The sequence below is a fragment of the Physeter macrocephalus genome, unplaced genomic scaffold (genome assembly GCF_002837175.3).
Source record: "Physeter macrocephalus isolate SW-GA unplaced genomic scaffold, ASM283717v5 random_467, whole genome shotgun sequence".
Taxonomy (NCBI): domain Eukaryota; kingdom Metazoa; phylum Chordata; class Mammalia; order Artiodactyla; family Physeteridae; genus Physeter; species Physeter macrocephalus.
Genome location: NW_021145753.1, coordinates 40,908 through 48,352, shown reverse-complemented (window position 1 = coordinate 48,352; position 7,445 = coordinate 40,908).

Sequence of the window (7,445 nt, the reverse complement as noted above, 5' to 3'; positions counted from 1 at the left end):
TACATGGCCTGGCCTTCAGCTCCCACGCCCCCTCGGCCCCCTTCCCCACAACTCTGAAGCCCCCGCTTAGCTCCTTCTCGGCAGCTAGGCTGATCCTCAGGAGGGAGCGGAGCTCCAGGGGGCTCGGTCAACCCAGTACACAGGCTCAGCACCTCTGCCACAGACCCCAGGTCCCCATCCCCGGCTCCTCCACCCGCCCAGCGCCGTATCTGCCCGCCCACCCCACAGTCCGCAGTGCTGAGGTCTGGCTCGACGTGCTGCTTCCCAGCGCGGCTCACGACAGAATTCCACGGGACCCAACGTTTCCTCCCCTGGTCTCCACCCAGAGGAGCTGAAAGGAGGGTGAGACCGAAGTGTGCATGCAGGTGCTCACAGCAGCACTAGTCACAACAGCCAGAAGGCAGGGCAGCCCAAGGGTCCGTCTACAGACAAAGAGATCAACAAGATGTGCTATGCCACATAATGCAATACTCGGCCAGAAACAAGCAGTGAACATAGGTTCATGCTACCACATGAACTCTGAAAACAGGCTCGGTGCAAAAAGCCAGACAAAAGGTCACAATTTCTACGATTCCATTTTGGTGAAATTTCCAAAAGAGGTAAATCCATAGGGACGAAAAGCAGATTGGTGGTTGCTGAGGATGGGGGGTAGGGAGTGGAGCCTAACTCCTCAATAGTAATGGCATGTTCTTTTGGGGTGATGAAACGTTTTAAATTACGGAGTGCTGGTGAATTTAGCATATTGTGAATGTGCTAAACACAACTGAACAGTACTATCTATCTATCTATCTATTTATTTATGGTTGCGTTGGATCTTTGTTGCTGCACGCCGGCTTTCTCTAGTTGCAGCAAGCGGGGCTACTCTTGCGGTGCGCGCGTTTCTCACTGCGGTGGCTTCTCTTGTTGTGGAGCACGGGCTCTAGGCACATGGGCTTCAGTAGTTGTGGCGCACGGGCTCAGTAGTTGTGGCGCACGGGCTTAGTTGCTCCGTGGCATGTGGGATCTTCCCGGACCAGGGCTCGAACCCGTGTCCCCTGCATTGGCAGGCAGATTCTTAACCACTGCGCCACCAGGGAAGTCCTGAACTGTATGCTTTAAAGTGATTAATTTTACGTTCCATGAATTTTACCTCAAAAAAACAAAAACAAAAACAAAAACCCACACACAGACCTCACTAGATCCCAGGCCCAGAGACGGGAGGGCACGAGGCCACCGGCCTGCTGGTCATCCTCCCTCCCACACCCCAGCTCAGCTGCCCACTCACCCCTCTGCCCACACACATGCCCTGCAAGCCCAGCCCATGCCCAGGGCTCCTCCCTGGGCAGCAGCAGCTGCAGGAAGAGGGGAAAGGGACACTTTAAAAAGCCCCTTCCCTGTTTGGGCTTGACAAGGAGCCGATGGCCGCGGGATTTTTGGAACATGACGCCACTTGTGGCAAAGGGAAGAATGCTAGAGAATGCGTGGGGACAAATTTCTGAGGCAACGGCTTTGCAGGAAAAAGTCACACCCTGTCCCTCAAAAAGCAGTGCTTCCTATAAAGTAACAGGTAGGACAGGAGAGTCCAATGGAAGGAAAAAAAAAAAAAAGAGAGACAGGAAATTTAACAAGTTCAGCCCAAGCCTCATCCTCCAGCCCCACCCTTCCCAGCACATACACCCCTGGCAGGGCAGCCCCTGGCTCCTGGGCACGAGGGGCCAAGGGACACACACAGCTAGAGATCTAAGGTCCAGAAAGCCTACCTGAGCCCACACGGGGAACGGTGGGAAGAGGAGGCCGAGTCAGACTATCTGGGTTTGCGTCCCACCTCTGCCACTTGCTGTGTCACCCCCGGGCAAGTTCTAGGACCTCTTTCCATCTCAGTTGTCTTATCTCTCTACTTCATAAGTCTGTTATGAATATAAATGAGTTAACAGTGGCCTGGCACACAGCAGTTATTGTTAGCTATGAATGCCACCACTGACCACTGCCACAATAAATAATCTCAGAGCACGTCAACTGCTCCTTTGATTTAAGTATAGAAGGCCACACCAGACAAGGCTGCATGGCCAGCTCGCTGGCCCAATTCCCAGGAAGATCCTCTAAGCTCACAGGGTTTCCAGGAGGGAAGGGAGACGTGGGGATGAGAGTCAACGGGCTGTCTGCCAAGATGGCATCTGCCTGTTAGAAGAGCTTGCTCACAGGCTCTCGTAAGGAGCCACATCTGCGTGTTTAGACCCCTCGGAACTCTCCACCCCCTGGAAGAGTGTGTGATCTGTAAAGGATGTGGGACAGCAGGGGAGGAAGCCGGAGCACCCACCTGCCAGCTGAAGTGAGTTAATCAATGCTGGCGACCAAAGGGCCTGGCCAGACCTCCTGCTCACTGCCCAGTGATTCAGGACTAGGCCCAGGCTGCTCTCTACCCTCCTCTGCCCATTTCCCCCAGGCCCGCGGGCAAGAAAACTTGGATTCCCAGACAACTGCTCCCAGGGACACCAGCAGGATAAGCAGCTTCTCTTAACCCTCTCCCACCTTGCTGATGGCCACTCAGACACTTCCACGCAAAGTGACTTCTGAAATCGGGATGTGCCACTTCCATTCACGGGACTTGCACTGTGCATTTCTCTGGGTTTCGCAGGGGCTCGGGGGTGGCTGTCACGCTGGCTGCTGGCCTCCGGAGCAGCCCACACCCTCTAATGGTAAGTCTCAGCCTGATGGTACCTGACCTCTTCGCTTTTTTTTTAGTTTTTTTGGGGGGGCGTGCTGCACGGCATATGGGATCTTAGTTCCCTGACCAGGGTTCGAACCCGTGCCCCCTGCAATGGAAGTGTAGAGTCTTAACCGCTGGACCACCAGGGAAGTCCCGCCTCTTCGCTTCTTATACTCTAAAAATTCTTAAAATCAGTTCACTCTTTACACTTAAACATGTTCTGAAAATCAAAGCCACATAAGCAAAGGGCCTTTGTGGAAACCCACAAGGCCCTTCCAATCCCTTGGGGCTGATGTGGGGAAGCTGCTAGGGTGATGCCAAGCAGCTCACAGCAGAGCAGGCGGCCTGGGCCCCTGCTCTATGGGCACAGGGCAGACAGAAAGAGAGTCTGAGGGCCAGCCATCCCACAGCACCTCGCCACAGAGGCGGCTCCTCTCTGGGTCAGTGCTGACGAAACGAACCCCGTATACTGAGCGCCCACTACACACCCAAGCATTCACAGATCTGGCACTCTTGCTATTTCTTGCATCTTCCACCATCCTCACAGGCGCCCACAGACGTTGGTCTTGTTGCAGCCCCTGTTTTCAGAGGAGGGATGCAGACTCTTAAATTCTGAGTAAGTTGCTCAAGCAGCATAAGACCCAAATCTGAGCTGAAAACCCCCTCCCTCAACCCTTCCATTCCCTTACCTGAGCACGTGTAAACTAAAAGTGGGACTGTGTCAGATTTCTAGGTCAGAGCGGTCCCTAAGTGGAAGACCCGCCAGCCCCAGGTAGACAGGCTCTGAGTGCGGCACCTGGGAGACCTGGACTCTTTCTCTGGTTCAACTGGGACTCCCAGCAGCTGCTCCCCCGCCCAGCCCCTTTAGCTCTGGGCCAGGATACTAGGAGGGGAGACACGGGACCGCAGGTGCACATGGAGTCTCCTCGGTCTGCCTGTTCCAACCAGTGTTTTAGGACCTACGGATCAAGGACACAATTACTTCCTGTTTCTGAATCCCTCAGGGGAAAACAGTGCTTCCTGTTCAGGGCTGCACCAAAGGTGTGGTCACTGCAACAGACCAGCAGCCTGTCCAGGGGACGTGAGACACCCCCAGGCTGAGATGTTAGGACCTGCAGGAGGACCTGTAAAATGCTCTGCCTGCCCCATGTGCCCCCAGCAACTAGGGAATCCAAGTCAGGGTAAGGCCCTGCTTCTGAGAGCAAAGGTTAATGCGTGTTAGCAGACACAGGGAGGACCAAAAAGAACTTTGAAGAAACCCACACTGGTCTTCCTGTGACCGAGGCTGAACCTCCCTGGGTCTCAGGGGCTCCATCTGCTAATGGGGACAATCCTTCACCCGCGTGTGAGGGTGGGGGGGGTCACCCAGCCCCTCAGGCCCCTCCTCCCAGGGGCAGGAATTAGAACTCCATTAAACAGCTTTAATTCAGTTTGCGATACCCCAGCCTCCTACTGAAACAGTACCATGTTAACAAGTCAAAGTGGCCTTGCCAGGAGGAGGCAGGGCAGGTTCCTGGACGCACGGAGGCTGGTGTGTGAACCACGTGGCACACAGCCCATCCCTAGGCAGCTCCGTGACCTTGAGCAGGCACCCAACCTCTCTGAAACTCAATGTCCCCTACACTCCACAGGTGGCCATGTTGCCACCAGCCCTGCTCTCCTCCCCAGCTGCCGGTGATGGAAGGATGTCACGGTACACACAACACCTGATCCAGTGCGAAGCAGGCTCAGGAGGACTCCACAGGCCCGTCCACTCACTCTCACCGCGAGCTGCCCCAAAGACGGGGCAGGACACCGTCCAGCGCAGCACACACACCAAGCTGAGCGAGGGAAGGAAGGAGCTGGAAGGGTTACAGACTGCAGGCAAGAACCAGGCTGTGGTTTCATGTGGACTAGGGTGACCCTGACTGAGAAACCAGCAAGTGGTTTGGAAGAGTCTAGTTCCAGGCTCCAGAAACAAAATGCCAGCGAATCAATCCTCTGGCTCTCTCGCCCCCAAAGGAAGTGACAGTATAATGGGAGTGGCGGGGATGGGCATTCAGGGGGTCCCATCCCAGGGCAGCTGTGAAAGAGCTGCAGACAATTTCACAAAGCCCTCAGCTGCTCAAACGGAAGGGACCACGAAATCTAGGGCAGAGCTTTCAAACCTGCCCCTCGCAGACCTCAGAAATGACTGGAGGTCCCATGGGTGGGAAACAGATGGCTGAGAGGCCAAGCTCTGACCCCGTGTCACCCAGAACAGGGTCACTTTTTCTGTTTCATACACAGTATTTCTGTACGAGATTCCTTTGAGTAAAAGGCTCCACAATTTAAAGTTTGAAAACCACTGACCTGGTCCAACCATGTTGTTTCAGATGAGAAAGGGATGCTTGGAGAGTGAGTTTCCAAGGATAAACGAAAAGCCTGTTTTCTCAGATTAAACGCTTCGAAATTGGCACCAGAGCTCACCACGCCTCCCTGTGTGCCTCGCTCCCCCACAGTATGAGGACGTGGGCAGTAGGGTATTACTTCCCTCTTGTCTCTTTTCCCTGATTGCAATGCTCTCTCATCTCCTGCAAGTCTAGCTGGCAGCTTAGGAACAATTTAAAGATAAATATTCCAAGTCAAATTTATTTCAGCTACACAACATCAGGGTCCTAGTGATCAGGCGAAAGCCCAAACAAAGTCTGTTCCCCACAGGAGAGACCGTCAGCATGCTTCTTGGAATATTAATGACCACAAAGGGGGTTCAGGGGGCTTCCCTGGTGGCGCAGTGGTTGCGCGTCCGCCTGCCGATGCAGGGGAACCGGGTTCGCGCCCCGATCTGGAAGGATCCCACATGCCGCGGAGCAGCTGGGCCCGTGAGTCGTGGCCGCTGGGCCTGCGCGTCCGGAGCCTGTGCTCCGCAACAGGAGAGGCCACAACAGAGGGAGGCCCGCATACCACAAAAAAAAAAAAAAAGGGGGTTCAGTAGTCTTCATCCATTCCATTAGTGGACCACTCCCTGTGAATAGAATGTGGGCATGTGCTTTACAGGCGGGAAACCGAGGCCGGGAGAACGTAAGTAACCTTTCTGGGTCGCCCTGCCACGTCTGTGCCAAGAACAGAACACAGGTTGTTGACTGTAGTCCTTCTGCGTGGCAAGGGCTCAGGACTCAGAAAGAAAGGTCAAGTAGCAGGCTAGAACGCAGGGAAAAAAGCAGCTAGGATACAGCTGCAAAACACTCAGCAAATACAAAGGGCTGTGCAGAATGCAGTCACCTCCTGCCATGTGCCTGGAGGGACATGTAAGCCTGTCCCCACCCCCCCACCCCGGGTTCTCACTCGCTCCCCACAGCATAGGTCCACTTAGCCCTGACCAGCAAGCACCCTCCTCTCTTCTGCCCTGCAGGGAGTAGGGATCAGAGCCCCAGAGCTCTAAAACACAGTAAAAGGAGTCACCAAAAAAGAAGTGACGTTCAAAGAAAGAACCCCCTAAAGTTGGCAAAAAGACATCAAGAGGGGGATGCAAACAGGAGTAACAGCACGAGAGAGCCAGCGTTCCAGGAATCCGAATGCAGGCCAAGGAGAAAAACCTACAAGCACAGCCTTCCCACCCTGGACTTCCCCCAGGGGTCTCAGGCCAGGCCACTGCAGCCAGAGCCGCCCCATCCACCACTGTAGGTGCCAGCCACACGTGGCTACTGAGCACTGGGAAAGTGGCTAGTCTGGACCAAAGGTGCTGTAAAGGTAAAAGTGCATATAACAGCTTCGTTACATGTTGAAATGATAATATTTTGGATACGTTAAGTAAAACGTAAAGTTAATTTCACCTGTTTCTTTTTACTTTTTAAGTGTGGCAACTAGAAAATTTTAAATTACATATGTGGCTCGCATTATACTTCTATTGGACAGGGCTGGTCTAACCCAGGGGGGTTGGCATGCTATGTAGGCTCGCTCCATTGGCCAAATCTAGCCCATTGGCTATTTTTTTAAGGTCTCAAAACCAAGAATGGTTTTTACATTTTCAAAGAGTTATGTAAGTACCTACTTAAATTCCTCGATTTTTCCTGTGGGCCTGCAAAGCCCAAAATATTTACTATCTGGCCCTTTAAGAAAAAATTTGCCAATCCCTTGTCTAGACTCTAGAAACAATCAGATATTCACTCCAATGACACAAGGAGCAGGGGGCAGGTCTGGAATTTGTGTGTGTGTGTGTGTGTGTGTGTGAGATTCTTGCACGTTTATTTTTTTTAACTGACGTAAAATTCACATCACCTAAAATTAACCACTTTAAAATGCATAATTCAGTGGCATTTAGTAATTTCCTCATGTTATACAAACAGCATCTCTATCTAATTCTAAAACATTTCATCACCCCAAAACAGAACCCCAACCCCATCAGCAGGCACTCCCCATTCTCCCCTTACCAGAACCTTGGCAACCACTAACTTGCCTTCTGTTTTTACAGATTTACCTGTTGTAGACACTTCATATAAATGGAATCATACAGTATGTGACCTTTTGAGTCTGATTCTTTTCACTTAATATCATGTTTTTGAGGGTCAATCATGTTGTAGCATGTCTCAGTACTTCATTCCTTTTTATGACTGCATGATATTCCATTGTATGGATAGACCACAATTTATCTATTCATCCACTGATCAATATTTGGGTTGTTGCTACTTTTAGCTATTGTGAATAGCGCTGTTACAAACATATGCATATGGGGCTTCCCTGGTGGCGCAGTGGTTGCGCGTCCGCCTGCCGATGCAGGGGAACCGAGTTCGCGCCCCGGTCT